A 17,201-nucleotide genomic window follows, 5' to 3' on the forward strand; every position below is an offset into this window, starting at 1 on the left:
CCAACCTGAGGTGCTACCACCAAGGCCAACTGACCCGGATTATCGACCCGTGGAGGGTGATCTTCTCTGCTCCACACAATGGGTTGTTCTGACCACCTCAAGTAACGGGGCACTGCCGGCTCGACAGAATTCACGGCCCTCTTATGAACCTTCTGGTCACGTTTGCATAAGCTAGTGGTAAACACGTGGTACTGCCCACCATTCAACTGCTTTGGGTTGCTTTGATAACCTGACTGCTGCTGCTGCTGCTCTCCTTGACCAGACTGTTGTTGATTATAGCCTCCTTGACGTCCCTGAAAGCCGGAATCTGAGCAGCCACCCGGGACATGAAAACCGCCAGCCCCTTGTTGGGGAACGTTGCAGAAAATTAAAAAATTTCCTACGGTTTCACCAAGATCCATCTATGAGTTCATCTAAGCAATGAGTCATGGGAGAGAGATTGCATCTACATACCACTTGTAGATCGCGTGCGGAAGCGTTCAAGAGAACGGTGATGATGGAGTCGTACTCACCGTGATTCAAATCACCGATGACCAAGTGCCGAACGGACAACACCTCCGCGTTCAACACACGTACGGAGCGGATGACGTCTCCTCCTTCTTGATCCAGCAAGGGGGAAGGAGAGGTTGATGATGATCCAGCAGCACAACGGCGTGGTGGTGGATGCAGCAGAACTCCGGTAGGGCTTTGCCAAGCTGTTGCGGGAGGAGGACGAGGTGTAGCAGGGGAGGGAGGCGCCAAGACACAAGGGTGCGGCTGCCCTCCCCCTTGCCCTCCTTTATATAGGCCCCCAAGGGGGGGCGCCGGCCCTGGGAGATGCAATCTCCCAAGGGGGCGGCGGCCAGGGGGATGGAGTGCCCCCCAAGGCAAGTGGTGCGCCCCCCCCCCCCACCTAGGGTTTCCAACCCTAGGCGCAGGGGGGGCCAAGGGGGGGCGCACCAGCCCACTAGGGGCTGGTTCCCCTCCCACTTCAGCCCACGGGGCCCTCCGGGATAGGTGGCCCCACCCGGTGGACCCCCGGGACCCTTTCGGTGGTCCCGATACAATACCGGGTGACCCCGAAACTTTCTCGATGGACGAAACAGCACTTCCTATATATAATTCTTTACCTCCGGACCATTTCGGAACTCCTCGTGACGTCCGGGATCTCATCCGGGACTCCGAAACAACATCGGTTTGCTGCATACTCATATTCATACAACCCTAGCGTCACCGAACCTTAAGTGTGTAGACCCTACGGGTTCGGGAGATATGCAGACATGACCGAGACGGCTCTCCGGTCAATAACCAATAGCGGGATCTGGATACCCATGTTGTCTCCCACATACTCCTCAATGATCTCATCGGATGAACCACGATGTCGAGGATTCAAGCAACCCCGTATACTACTCCCTTTGTCAGACGGTATGTTACTTGCCCGAGATTCGATCGTCGGTATCCCAATACCTCGTTCAATCTTGTTGCCGGCAAGTCACTTTACTCGTACCGTAATGCATGATCCCGTGACCAAACACTTGGTCACTTTGAGCTCATTATGATGATGCACTACCGAGTGGGCCCAGTGATACCTCTCCGTAATACGGAGTGACAAATCCCAGTCTCGATCCGTGTCAACCCAACAGACACTTTCGGAGATACCTGTAGTGCACCTTTATAGTCACCCAATTACGTTGTGACGTTTGGTACACCCAAAGCACTCCTACGCTATCCGGGAGTTACACGATCTCATGGTCTAAGGAAGAGATACTTGACATTGGAAAAGCTCCAGCAAAACGAACTACACGATCTTGTGCTATGCTTAGGATTGGGTCTTGTCCATCACATCATTCTCCTAATGATGTGACCCCGTTATCAACGACATCCAAATGTCCATAGTCAGGAAACCATGACTATTTGTTGATCAACGAGCTAGTCAACTAGAGGCTTACTAGGGACGTATTGTGGTCTATGTATTCACACGTGTATTACGATTTCCGGATAATACAATTATAGCATGAATAAAAGACAATTATCATGAACAAGGAAATATAATAATAATCCTTTTATTATTGCCTCTAGGGCATATTTCCAACAGTCTCCCACTTGCACTAGAGTCAATAATCTAGTTACATTGTGATGAATCGAACACCCATAGAGTTCTGGTGTTGATCATGTTTTGCTCGTGAAAGAGGTTTAGTCAACGGATCTGCGACATTCAGATCCGTATGTACTTTGCAAATATCTATATCTCCATCTTGAACATTTTCACGGATGGAGTTGAAACGACGCTTGATGTGCCTGGTCTTCTTGTGAAACCTGGGCTCCATGGCAAGGGCAATAGCTCCAGTGTTGTCATAGAAGAGTTTGATCGGCCCCGACGCATTGGGTATGACTCCTAGGTCGGTGATGAACTCCTTCACCCAAATTGCTTCATGCGCTGCCTCCGACGCTGCCATGTACTCCGCTTCACATGTAGATCCCGCCACGATGCTCTGCTTGCAGCTGCACCAGCTTACTGCTCCACCATTCAACATATACACGTATCCGGTTTGTGACTTAGAGTCATCCAGATCTGTGTCGAAGCTAGCGTCGACGTAACCCTTTACGACGAGCTCTTCGTCACCTCCATAAACAAGAAACATGTTGTAACGCCCCAGATGTAACTTTCCCCATTTGTACTCCAACTCTTGCCGTTTCCGGTGTCAAGATATATTTATTTCTCGGGTTCGGGTCTTTGTCTCCGTGTGTTGTTTTTCTTTTTTCGTGCATCTCTTATCATGCCATCTCGTGCATTGCATTTGCATACATGTTCATCTCATGCATTCGAGCATTTTCCCCGTTGTCCGTTTTGCATTCCGGCGCTTCGTTCTCCTCCGGTGGTCATTTCTAGTCTTCTTTCGTGTGTGGGGTCTAAACATTTCCGGATTGGACCGAGACTTGCCAAGCGGCCTTGGTTTACTACCGGTAGACCGCCTGTCAAGTTTCGTATCATTTGGACTTCGTTTGTTACTCCAACGGTTAACCGAGGGACCGAAAAGGCCTCGTGTGTGTTGCAGCCCAACACCCCCCAAATTTGGCCCAAAACCCACCAAACTCTGCTCCATGTCCTAGAGCTTTCGATCACGATCGTGTGGGCGAAAACCGCACCTCATTTGGACTCTCCTAGCTCCCTCTATGCCTATATATACACCCCTCCGTTTTCGGATCTCTCCCTCTCTCCGAAAACCCTAAAAAAAAAGAGATCTCCCCGCGCCGACGGACGTGTCCGGCCCGCGCCGGACAGCGTCCGCTCCACCCCGCCGCCACTCAGCCGCCGCCACGTGTCCCCCCGCGGGACCGCATCGCCGCCGGCCCGCCTGGCCCGCGCCCGGCCCCCGCGCGCCGTCTCCCGGGCCCAGGCGCCCCGCGCCTCCCCGCCGCCTTCTTCTCCAGCGACGGCCGCCGCCGCCGCGCGCCATAGCCGGCCGGCCACCGCGCCCCTCGCCGACTCCGGCCGGTGGTCGCCGCCCCCGCACGCCGTCCCCGCCGCCGAGACCCTCGCCGCCCGGACCACCGCCGCCTTCGCCGCCTCCTCGCCGCCCCCTCGTCGCCGGCCGAAGCCCCGGCCGCAGCCCCTCTCCCCGGCGAGCCCCGCGCCTCTCCGGTGGACCTCGGCGTCCGTGCCCCGACGAGCCCGATCCAGATCTGAACCGCCGCTACAGTAAACCCTAACCCCCCCCCTCCGATTTTTCTAAGTCCCTGGATTTTTGATCCATGTTGCTCTGTTCAAGGTCCCGTAACTTTGCAACCGTAGCTCCGTTTTGGGCGTATGATATATAAAATTCTTCGTCTCGACATGTACATCATTTCATTCCATTGCATCATTTGCATTTGAGGTCATCTTGATACCCGAAATGCTGTTAGAAGGAGGCTTCGTGAGTTAAATTGCAGATCCGTTAGTTCATCATGCACTTTTGTCATTTTTGCTATGTTTAATTCGTGCATGATATGCCTGTGCCCCTTTTGGATGTATTGTGAAGCATTTTGTCTTCTTTCCAGAGGTGCCACCCATGCATTTTTAGGATGTGTGTGTTGTCTTGTGCAAGCTTGCGAAGAGAGGTACCTGAGATTGCAGATTTCAGGGACTTAGTGATTTTCACTAAGTCTGGGATATTTTAGTTCATGATGCTATATGTCCAGCTTGTTTCTTAGCGATCCGTGCCTCTTTTGAGGATTATCAGTAAGGGAGTTTTGATATTTATGTCATGCTATATCCATCCATGTCTTTGTTGGCATTTGTGGAGTGCTCTAGGTTGACTCAATCGAGCTCAACTTTTGCTTCGTTGTTAATCTGGGCAGATCGTCAACTTGTTTGCGATTTCGCCGATGCTACCGTTAGAGTTCTATGCATGCTATGCCTTCGTTCTTGCCATGTGTAGCTAGCACTTTGTGCCTTCTTGCTGGTTATATGCTTTACTTGCCATGACTTGCACCGTAGTGAGTGCATCGAGCTCGTTTACATGCCTTCGTGAGTTAAATTTCAGCATGTCTCAGTTTTCACTAAGTCTGAAAACTGATTGTGTTCGAGCAATGTTCGTGAGCTCGGTAGAGTATTTTGTGAACCCTTTTGGCCCCAGGTCACTTTGGGTGTTTTATTAAGCTTGATGAGTAGCTCCATGCCATATTCTTACTTGTCATGTTCAGGTTTTCTATCATGTTGTTTTGCTGCTCCGAAGAGAGCATCGTGATCTGAAATTTCAGACTAGTGTTAATTTCACTAAGTCTGAAATCTGTTTTGCATTTGCGTTTTAGCCATGCTTGTTTGAACCTCTTAATGGATGAATTTGCCTATGGCTCAGTGCTAGTGTTTTGTCAACCATCTTGTGTACATCACTGCCATGTATTTTGTTTTCATGTTTGGTGGCTGTAGCATGTTCATTTCGTTGCATTTAGATGCCTACTTGCTGTAAATCGCAGACCGGTGTCATATCTTAAAACGCTCGCCAATTCCAAACCGTAGCTCCGATTCCTATGATCTTTATATCGTTTTCAAGCGATTTCATCCCCTCTATCCAGTGGCACACTTGGTTTTCCAAGTTGATGCCAGGTTCATGCATTTCCTGTCATATCTTGCATTTTGCATCCCGCATCCCATCCCGCATAGCATATCGTCATTTCATCATATTGCTTGGTCTTGCCCGTGGTTGATTGTATCCTTGCTGCTTGTTTGTCTTGTTGGGTAGAGCCGGGAGACGAGTTCACTACCGAGGAGCCCGTTGAGTTTGCTTGTGAGGATCCGGTCAACTCTGACAACTGTGCAGGCAAGATGATCATACCCTCGAAATCACTACTATCTTTGCTATGCTAGCTTTGCTCGCTCTTTTGCTTTGCCACTGCTACGATGCCTACCTTTTGCTTGTCAGCCTCCCAATTGCCATGTTGAACCCCTAACCCACCATTGTCCTAGCAAACCGTTGATTGGCTATGTTACCGCTTTGCTCAGCCCTTCTTATAGCGTTGTTAGTTGCAGGTGAAGATTGGAGCCGTTCCTTGTTGGAACATTTATATTCTTGTTGGGATATCAATATATTGCTATGTTATCTTAATGCACCTATATACTTGGTAAAGGGTGGAAGGCTCGGCCTCTCGCCTAGTGTTTTGTTCCACTCTTGCCGCCCTAGTTTCCGTCATATCGGTGTTATGTTCCCGGATTGTGCGTCCCTTACGCGGTTGGGTTATAATGGGAACCCCTTGATAGTTCGCCTTGATTAAAGCTTTTCCAGCAATACCCAACATTGGTTTTACCATTTGCCACCTAGCCTCTTTTTCCCTTGGGTTTCCGGAGCCCGAGGGTCATCTTATTTTACCCCCCCGGGCCAGTGCTCCTCTGAGTGTTGGTCCACCTGTCAGCTACCGGTGGCTACCAGGGGCAACTCTGGGCTGGCCTACCCGTACCTAAGACAATCTGAGTGTGCCCTGAGAAAGAGATATGTGCAGCTCCTATCGGGATTTGTCGGCACATTCGGGCGGTGTTGCTGGACTTGTTTTAACCTGTCGAAGTGTCTTGAGTTACCGAGATACCGAGTCTGATCGGAACGTCTTGGGAGGAGGTCTATTCCTTCGTCGACCGTGAGAGCTTGTCATGGGCTAAGTTGGGACTCCCCTGCAGGGATTGAACTTTCGAAAGTCGTGCCCGCGGTTATGGGCAGATGGGAATTTTGTTAACGTCCGGTTGTAGACTACTTGAACTAAACTTAATTAAAATAAATCAACCGTGTGTGTTACCGTGATGGCCCCTTCTCGGCGGAGTCCGGGAAGTGGACACGGTGTTGGAGTTATGCTTGCGCAGGATGTTCCTTTTAGCTTCTCGCTCGTGCTTCGCCTTCTCTTCTCGCTCTCTTTTGCGTATAAGTTAGCCACCACATATGCTAGTCGCTGCTGCAGCTCCACTTATATTTGCCTTATCCATCCCTATGAGCTTAAATAGTCTTGATCGCGTGGGTGTGAGATTGCTGAGTCCCTGTGGCTCACAGATACTACAACTCCAGATGCAGGTCCAGGTGATTCCGCTCCAGTTGACGATTACGAGCTCAAGTGGGAGTTCGACGAGGACTCTCAGCGATACTACGTGTCCTTTCCAGATGATCAGTAGTGGTGCCTGGTTGGGGTTATCGATTCAGGACCTTGTCGCATGTTGGGTTCTTTTCCATTTTGGCGCCGTAGTCGGGCCATGAGTGTTTGTTTGATGGATGTTATTTGTGTACTCTGATGTGACGTGGCGAGTGTAAGCCAACTATGTTTCTCCCCCTTTTATTATATCTTACATGGGATGTTGTAATGATTGCCCAACTTGCGACATTGCTTTCAATGCGGTTATGCCTCTAAGTCGTGCCTCGACACGTGGGAGCTATAGCCGCATCGAGGGCGTTACACATGTCCTTTGTCCTTTTCAGGTACTTTAGGATATTCTTGACCGCTGTGTAGTGTTCCTTGCCAGGATTACTTTGGTACCTTCCTACCAAACTTACGGCAAGGTTTACATCAGGTCTGGTACACAGCATGGCATACATAATATATCCTATGGCTAAGGCATAGGGGATGACACTCATCTCTTCTTTATCTTTTGCCGTGGTCGGGCATTGAGCTGAGCTCAATCTCACACCTTGCAGTACAGGCAAGAACCCTTTCTTGGACTGATCCATTTTGAACTTCTTCAAAATCTTATCAAGGTATGTGCTTTGTGAAAGACCTATGAGGCGTCTCGATCTATCCCTATAGATCTTGATGCCTAATATGTAAGCAGCTTCTCCAAGGTCCTTCATCGAAAAACACTTATTCAAGTAGGCCTTAATGTTGTCCAAGAATTCTATATCATTTCCCATCAAAAGTATGTCATCTACATATAATATGAGAAATGCTACAGAGCTCCCACTCACTTTCTTGTAAACGCAGGCTTCTCCATAAGTCTGCATAAACCCAAACGCTTTGATCATCTCATCAAAGCGAATGTTCCAACTCCGAGATGCTTGTACCAGCCCATAAATGGATCGCTGGAGCTTGCATACTTTGTTAGCATTCTTAGGATCGACAAAACCTTCCGGCTGCATCATATACAGCTCTTCCTTAAGATAACCGTTAAGGAATGCCGTTTTGACGTCCATCTGCCATATCTCATAATCATAGTATGCGGCAATTGCTAACATGATTCGTACGGACTTAAGCTTCGCTACGGGAGAGAAAGTCTCATCATAGTCAATCCCTTGAACTTGCTGATAACCCTTAGCGACAAGTCGAGCTTTATAGATGGTGACATTACCATCCGCGTCCGTCTTCTTCTTAAAGATCCATTTGTTTTCTATCGCTCGCCGATCATCGGGCAAGTCAGTCAAACTCCATACTTTGTTTTCATACATGGATTCTATCTCGGATTGCATGGCTTCTAGCCATTTGTTGGAATATGGGCCCGCCATCGCTTCTTCATAGGTAGAAGGTTCACCGTTGTCTAACAACATGATTTCCAGGACAGGGTTGCCATACCACTCTGGTGTGGAACGTGTCCTTGTGGACCTACGAAGTTCAGTAGTAACTTGATCCGAAGTACCTTGATCATCATCATTAATTTCCTCTCCAGTCGGTGTAGGCACCACAGGAACATTTTCCTGAGCTGCACTACTTTCCGGTTCAAGAGGTAGTACTTCATCGAGTTCTACTTTCCTCCCACTTACTCCTTTCGAGATAAACTCCTTTTCCAGAAAGGATCTGTTCTTGGCAACAAAGACCTTGCCCTAGGATCTTAAGTAGAAGGTGTACCCAATGGTTTCCTTAGGGTATCCTATGAAGACGCATTTTTCTGACTTGGGTTCGAGCTTTTCAGGTTGTAGCTTATTGACATAAGCATCGCATCCCCAAACTTTTAGAAATGACAGCTTAGGTTTCTTCCCAAACCACAATTCATACGGTGTCGTCTCAACGGATTTAGACGGTGCCCTATTTAAAGTGAATGTAGCTGTCTCTAGAGCGTATCCCCAAAATGATAGCGGTAAATCGGTAAGAGACATCATAGATCGCACCATATCCAATAGAGTGCGATTACGATGTTCGGACACACCGTTACGCTGAGGTGTTCCAGGCGGCGTGAGTTGTGAAACGATTCCACATTTCCTTAAGTGTGTACCAAATTCGTGACTTAAATATTCTCCTCCACGATCTGATCGTAGGAACTTTATCTTTCGGTCATGTTGATTCTCCACCTCATTCTGAAATTCCTTGAACTTTTCAAAGGTCTCAGAATTGTGTTTCATCAAGTAGACATACCCATATCTACTCAAGTCATCAGTGAGAGTGAGAACATAACGATGTCCTCCGCGAGCCTCAACGCTCATTGGACTGCACACATCGGTATGTATGATTTCCAATAAGTTGGTTGCTCGCTCCATTGTTCCGGAGAACGGAGTCTTGGTCATTTTACCCATGAGGCATGGTTCGCACGTGTCAAATGATTAATAATCGAGAGACTCTAAAAGTCCATCAGTATGGAGCTTCTTCATGCGCTTGACACCTATGTGACCAAGGCGGCAGTGCCACAAGTATGTGGGACTATCGTTATCAACTTTGTATCTTTTGGTATTCACACTATGAATATGTGTAACATTATATTCGGGATTCATTAAGAATAAACCATTGACCATCGGGGCATGACCATAAAACATATCTCTCATATAAACAGAACAACCATTATTCTCGGATTTAAATGAGTAGCCATCTCGCATCAAACGAGATCCAGATACAATGTTCATGCTCAAACTTGGCACTAAATAACAATTATTGAGGTTTAAAACTAATCCCGTAGGTAAATGTAGATGTAGCGTGCCGACGGCGATCACATCGACCTTGGAACCATTCCCGACGCGCATCGTCACCTCGTCCTTCGCCAGTCTCCGCTTATTCTGCAGCTCCTGCTATGAGTTACAAATATGAGCAACGGCACCGGTATCAAATACCCAGGAGTTACTATGAGTACTGGTAAGGTACACATGAATTACATGTATATCACATATACCTTTAGTGTTGCCGGCCTTCTTGTCCGCTAAGTATTTGGGGCAGTTCCGCTTCCAGTGACCCTTCCCTTTGCAATAAAAGCACTCAGTCTCAGGCTTGGGTCCATTCTTTGACTTCTTCCCGGCAACTTGCTTATCGGGTGCGGCAACATCTTTGCCGTCCTTCTTGAAGTTCTTCTTACCCTTGCCCTTCTTGAACTTAGTGGTCTTATTGACCATCAACACTTGATGTTCTTTCTTGATTTCAACCTCTGCTGACTTCAACATTGAGAATACTTCAGGAATGGTCTTTACCATCCCTTGCATATTGTAGTTCAACACAAAGCTCTTGTAGCTCGGTGGGAGCGACTGAAGGATTCTGTCAATGACCGCCTCGTCCGGGAGGTTGATCTCCAGCTGGGACAGGCGGTTGTGTAACCCAGACATTTTGAGTATGTGCTCACTGACAGAACTATTTTCCTCCATCTTACAACTATAGAACTTGTCGGATACTTCATATCTCTCGACCCGGGCATGAGCTTGAAAAACCATTTTCAGCTCCTCGAACATCTCATATGCTCTGTGTCGCTCAAAACGCTTTTGGAGCCCCAGTTCTAAGCTGTAAAGCATGCCGCACTGAACGAGGGAGTAATCATCAGCACGTGATTGCCAAGTGTTCATAACGTCTTGGTTCTCTGGGATGGGTGCTTCACCTAGCGGTGCATCTAGGACATAATCTTTCTTGGCTGCTATGAGGATGATCCTCAGGTTCCGGACCCAGTCCGAATAGTTGCTGCCATCATCTTTCAGCTTGGTTTTCTCTAGGAACGCATTGAAGTTCATGTTGACATGAGCGTTGGCCATTTGATCTACAAGACATATTTGCAAAGGTTTTTTAGACTAATTTCATGATAATTAAGTTCATCTAATCAAATTATTTAATGAACTCCCACCCAGATTGACATCCCTCTAGTCATCTAAGTGTTACACGACCCGAGTCGACTAGGCCGTGTCCGATCATCACGTGAGACGGACTAGTCATCATCGGTGAACATCTCCATGTTGATCGTATCTTTCATACAACTCATGTTCGACATTTCGGTCTCTTGTGTTCCGAGGCCATGTCTGTACATGCTAGGCTCGTCAAGTTAACCCTAAGTGTTTCTGCATGTGTAAAACTATCTTACACCCATTGTATGTGAACGTAAGGATCTATCACACCCGATCATCACGTGGTGCTTCGAAACGACGAACTTTAGCAACGGCGCACAGTTAGGGAGAACACTTTCTTGAAATTATTATAAGGGATCATCTTATTTACTACCGTCGTTCTAAGTAAACAAGATGCATAAACATAATAAACATCACATGCAATTATATAAAGTAGTGACATGATATGGCCAATATCATATAGCTCCTTCGATCTCCATCTTCGGGGCTCCATGATCATCTTCGTCACCGGCATGACACCAAGATCTCCATCATCATGATCTCCATCATCGTGTCTTCATGAAGTTGTCACGCCAACGACTACTTCTACTTCTATGGCTAACATGTTTAGCAATAAAGTAAAGTAATTTACATGGCGTTCTTCAATGACACGCAGGTCATACAAAAAATAAAGACAACTCCTATGGCTCCTGCCGGTTGTCATACTCATCGACATGCAAGTCGTGATTCCTATTACAAGAACATGATCTCATACATCACAATATATCATTCATCATTCATCACAACTTCTGGCCATATCACATCACATGACAATTGCTGCAAAAACAAGTTAGACGTCCTCTAATTGTTGTTGCATCTTTTACGTGGCTGCAATTGGGTTCTAGCAAAAACGTTTTCTTACCTACGAATAAACACAACGTGATTTTGTCAACTTCTATTTACCCTTCATAAGGACCCTTTTCGTCGAATCCGCTCCAACTAAAGTAGGAGAGACAGACACCCGCTAGCCACCTTATGCAACTACTGCATGTCAGTCGGTGGAACCTGTCTCACGTAAGCGTACGTGTAAGGTCGGTCCGGGCCGCTTCATCCCACAATACCGCTGAAGCAAGAAAAGACTAGTAGCGGCAAGCAAGTTGACAAGATCTACGCCCACAACAAAATTGTGTTCTACTCGTGCAATAGAGAACTACACATAGACCTAGCTCATGATGCCACTGTTGGGGAACGTTGCAGAAAATTGAAAAATTTCCTACGGTTTCACCAAGATCCATCTATGAGTTCATCTAAGCAATGAGTCATGGGAGAGAGATTTCATCTACATACCACTTGTAGATCGCGTGCGGAAGCGTTCAAGAGAACGGTGATGATGGAGTCGTACTCGCCGTGATTCAAATCACCGATGACCAAGTGTCGAATGGACAGCACCTCCGCGTTCAACACACGTGTGGAGCGGATGACGTCTCCTCCTTCTTGATCCAGCAAGGGGAAGGAGAGGTTGATGATGATCCAGCAGCACAACGGCGTGGTGGTGGATGCAGCAGAACTCCGGCAGGGCTTCGCCAAGCTGCTGCAGGAGGAGGACGAGGTGTAGCAGGGGAGGGAGGCGCCAAGACACAAGGGTGCGGCTGCCCTCCCCCTTGCCCTCCTTTATATAGGCCCCCAAGGGGGGGCGCCGGCCCTGGGAGATGCAATCTCCCAAGGGGGCGGCGGCCAGGGGGGGTGGAGTGCCCCCCAAGGCAAGTGGTGCGCCCCCCCCCCCCACCTAGGGTTTCCAACCCTAGGCGCAGGGGGCCCAAGGGGGGCGCACCAGCCCACTAGGGGCTGGTTCCCCTCCCACTTCAGCCCACGGGGCCCTCCGGGATAGGTGGCCCCACCCGGTGGACCCCCGGGACCCTTTCGGTGGTCCCGGTACAATACCGGGTGACCCCGAAACTTTCCCGATGGCCGAAACAGCACTTCCTATATATAATTCTTTACCTCCGGACCATTCCGGAACTCCTCGTGACGTCCGGGATCTCATCCGGGACTCTGAAACAACATTCGGTTTGTTGCATACTCATATTCATACAACCCTAGCGTCACTGAACCTTAAGTGTGTAGACCCTACGGGTTCGGGAGATATGCAGACATGACCGAGACGGCTCTCCGGTCAATAACCAACAGCGGGATCTGGATACCCATGTTGGCTCCCACATACTCCTCGATGATCTCATCGGATGAACCACGATGTCGAGGATTCAAGCAACCCCGTATACTATTCCCTTTGTCAGACGGTATGTTACTTGCCCGAGAATCGATCGTCGGTATCCCAATACCTCATTCAATCTCGTTGCCGGCAAGTCACTTTACTCGTACCGTAATGCATGATCCCGTGACCAAACACTTGGTCACTTTGAGCTCATTATGATGATGCACTACCGAGTGGGCCCAGTGATACCTCTCCGTAATATGGAGTGACAAATCCCAGTCTCGATCCGTGTCAACCCAACAGACACTTTCGGAGATACCTGTAGTGCACCTTTATAGTCACCCAGTTACGTTGTGACGTTTGGTACACCCAAAGCACTCCTATGCTATCCGGGAGTTACACGATCTCATGGTCTAAGGAAGAGATACTTGACATTGGAAAAGCTCCAGCAAAACGAACTACACGATCTTGTGCTATGCTTAGGATTGGGTCTTGTCCATCAGATCATTCTCCTAATGATGTGATCCCGTTATCAACGACATCCAAATGTCCATAGTCAGGAAACCATGACTATCTGTTGATCAACGAGCTAGTCAACTAGAGGCTTACTAGGGACGTATTGTGGTCTATGTATTCACACGTGTATTACGATTTCCGGATAATACAATTATAGCATGAATAAAAGACAATTATCATGAACAAGGAAATATAATAATAATCCTTTTATTATTGCCTCTAGGGCATATTTCCAACACCCCTGAGCCGCCACCAGACCCATTTTGACCATCATAGGTGTTGGAATTCTTAAACGCCTTCATGATCGCGCAATCCTTCCATAGATGTGTGGCGGGCCGCTCCCTGGTGCCGTGTCTCGGGTAGGGCTCATTGAGTAGTTGTTCAAGAGATGGGCCTGACCCGCCGGATCGAGGCGGTTTACCCTTACGTCTCTGATTGTTACCTTGCGCATTGGCGTTGGCCACAAACTCCGGGTTACCGTCCGCCTTACGCTTATTGCCTCCTTGATTCATCGGGTTATGTTGCTGACCCTTTCCATTATCATTCTTCTTTCCCTTCCCGGTCTTTTCCTCATCAGACGCAGGATCCTTGGTACTATCATAATCGGCATATTTAACTAAAGCCGCCATCAGCATACCCATATCCTTGCAGTCACGTTTAAGGCGCCCCAGTTTCTGCCTCAGCGGCTCAAAGCTACAATTCTTCTCCAACATAAGGGATGCAGAGCCAGCATCCATCTTGTCAGATGAATGAATTATCTCCTTGACTCGGCGTACCCAATGGGTGGTGGATTCACCCTCCCCCTGCTTACAATTCGTCAAGTCCACAATCGACATAGATTGCTTACAGGTGTCCTTGAAGTTCTGGATGAACCGGGCCTTTAACTCTTCCCATGAACCAATGGAATTGGGTGGCAAACCTTTCAACCAAGACCGGGCCGTTCCATCTAACATCATGGTGAAATATTTAGCCATCGCCGCGTCACTGACTTCCAACAGCTCCATGGACATCTCATAACTCTCGATACATGCTCCGGGCTATAAGTCGGCCGTGTAATTCGGCACCTTTCGAGGTCCCTTGAAGTCCTTGGGCAACCGTACATTACGCAAAGCCGGTACCAGGCAAGGAACACCACCGGTTCTAGTGGCTACTCCCGCCTCAACGGAAGTTGTTGGATACTCTGGAAAATCTTGATGTGCCGTCTGTTGAGCCGCTAGCTGAGCCGCCAGCTGAGTCGCCCACTTGTTCTCCTGACGTACTCGGTCTTGCACTGGATTATAGCCACCGGGTTGGTTACGGCATTGGGCGTTGCTTGACAAAGCTTCAGACTCCATGTGCCTGCTGTAACTCGGGCTCCGGTTCTGGCGAGGCGGTGCTAACCAAGGCAGGGGAGTTGAATGAATTATGTCCCGGCTGTAAGAATAGGTCTCCTGCTGAGCTAAGGCCGTCTGGAGGAGTTCTGTGACTCTCCGGGTCTCCACTGCCGCCGGGTCATCACCGTCCATAGGAAGAGCCGCCAAATGTGTTGATGCTGCGATTAAGTTCTCCATGGGGTTGGAAAAGTGACCTGGTGGGATCGGCACATAACGCGGTGGTGGCATGCTCACGTGAGGAGGTGCCATCTCCCGAGGCTGAGCCGACCCTCCTGTTCCGGCTATCACGAGCTGATTAGCCTCTGGCGGGTTACTTGGGCCGGCTCCGGGTGTAGCAAAAAGAACCCGAGGGTCATAACTCGGAGGTAAACGGGACTGGGTTTTCTGATGTCTCCTCCTCATTACCTCATTGGATGTGTTTAAGCTCATCGTGAGTTGGTAAGCTTCTGACTGCAACCGCTGTGACCGAGCGTCGAGAGCCCCCGCTCTGTAGCTAGTCTAGTATCCTCAGCTGCCAAGGCCTCCTTGGCCTGAGCTATCTCCTCACGTACCCGTGCTACCGCCGCGTCATGCTCATCTTTGTCTGCAGGAATAACCGTTGCGGTTAACAGGGCCGTAAGCTTGTCCATGAGGTCTATCAGCACCTGAGCCGGTGGGCGCACGGGGCCGCCTGCCCCAGCTGCTCCTAACCCGGACGTTACTGCTGCAGCGGCTGTAGAGTTTGAGCCGGGCTGAGTCCCAACCATGAAGACTCCGGCCCATCTTGGCGGCTCACAGGGGTCCGGAATACTGATGCCATCGGAACAGCCCCCGAGCACGCCGTCTTGCACTTGGTACAACGAATCTGTTGAACCGGCAGATGAATCACCGTCTGAGAGGACGGCCGTCTCACCCCTATCTTCAGATCCTTCAAAAAGTTCCTCTCCGTGGATGCAACCCACGAAGGCACGCCTCATGACAGGTTGAGTCCGGGTCTTCCTCGCACGCTGAGCCGTCTCGACGAGGTCGGTGCAGTTGTCCGGCTCAGGGCCCGGCTCACCGATCCGGCCAATGAAGACGTGGATTCCGCCGAAGGGGACCCGGTATCCGTACTCAATTGAGCTGGCGTCGGGACCCTAGCCTTCGTCGTCAATGTAGATCTTGCCACGACGACTCTTGGTCATCCGGCCCACTACGTATCCCTTGAGCCCTTCGAAGTTGCCCTTCAAGAACTCAAATCCACCGTGCGATGGCCCCACGGTGGGCGCCAACTGTCGTGGAATTGTCACGTCAGATGTCCTCGTGAAAGGACTTAGTTGTGGAGCCATCGCAACTAGGAAGCTTGAAGAGGTTAAATCGGGACAAAGGACACGAGAGGGTTTATACTAGTTCGGCCCCTTACGGTGAAGGTAAGGCCTACGTCTAGTTGGGTTGGTATTGATGTTTCGATGACCAGGGAGCGAGACACACTATGCCCGGTTCTCGATGAGTTGTTTCTTGCCCTAAGCCGCCAGCAGGTCGTCCCCTTATATACACGGGTTGACGCCCTGTGGCCTATAGAGTCCCGGCCGGCTTATAAACAGTGTCCGGCTCGGTGACTAGTTAAATATACCTTATGATACAAGTCATGCCATTACGGCGGTTTACTACAACGGGCCTTAAGTCGCCTGTGGGCCTTAAGCCCTTTATTGAACCGCCATCTTCATGCTTGGTCTTGGGCTTCTCTCTGGTGAATCCTCTTTGTGTAACCCGGCTCCTCCTGGGCGGCTTACACAAATAGCTATATCCCCAACACCCGGCAAAGTTTGGAAAAAGTTCACCGGAATGGTCTCCGGTCTGGAGAAGGAGTTGCGATTTACACACCCCAAAGTAAGTAGTGCTAGCTAGTTCCGCTCATTGATTCTAGTTTCATCAATACCATTATCAGTTTGATTGAACTATATTCTCGTAAAGTGCTTGTACCAGACACCCGGGACTAGTTTATGTGGATACTATGTTTGCGATCTCATTCGCCACTCGACCTCTGAGTGGGGCTTCTCTAAAAAATAATTTGAAGTACGTAAACAATATTCACAATTTTATTTTATTAGCATCAATTATGTTGAGTTTAATTCATATATATGTATTGACCCCCTTCTTTAAATTAGATCTGGGAGAAGCGGGAAGAACTCCTACCACATGATCGCACACGAGCAATTCAATAGGAATTGTCGGGATTCTTTGTTGACCACGCCATACCTGAAAAGGGAGAATACCATATGGAATTGCTTTATTTGGGTAGATGATGTCAGCGGTCGTAGGAGATGTTATATTGTATATATGTAGTAGCTTTGGATAGATATACGAAAACTTGTTGTTCAACCAAGCACGGAGAAAGAGAGGTCACTTCTCTCTCTATATATGTTCATGATGATCTTGTGTAATTAATGGTTTCCTTCATTTGCTTACTAGCTAGCGTCAAGTTCTCTCTATATGTAGTAGCTAGCATCGACCAAGCACGGAGAAAGAGAGGTCACTTCTCTCTCTATATATATGTTCATAACGATCTTGTGTAATGGTTCCTTCATTTGCTTACTAGCTAGCGTCGAGTTCTCTCTATATGTAATAGCTAGCGTCGACCAAGCACGGAGAAAGAGAGGTCACTTCTCTCTATACGTAGAAGCTAGCTAACACAATATGAAACCCCTAATTAAACCC

The sequence above is a fragment of the Triticum dicoccoides genome, chromosome 6B, assembly GCF_002162155.2.
Source record: "Triticum dicoccoides isolate Atlit2015 ecotype Zavitan chromosome 6B, WEW_v2.0, whole genome shotgun sequence".
NCBI classification, from domain to species: domain Eukaryota; kingdom Viridiplantae; phylum Streptophyta; class Magnoliopsida; order Poales; family Poaceae; genus Triticum; species Triticum dicoccoides.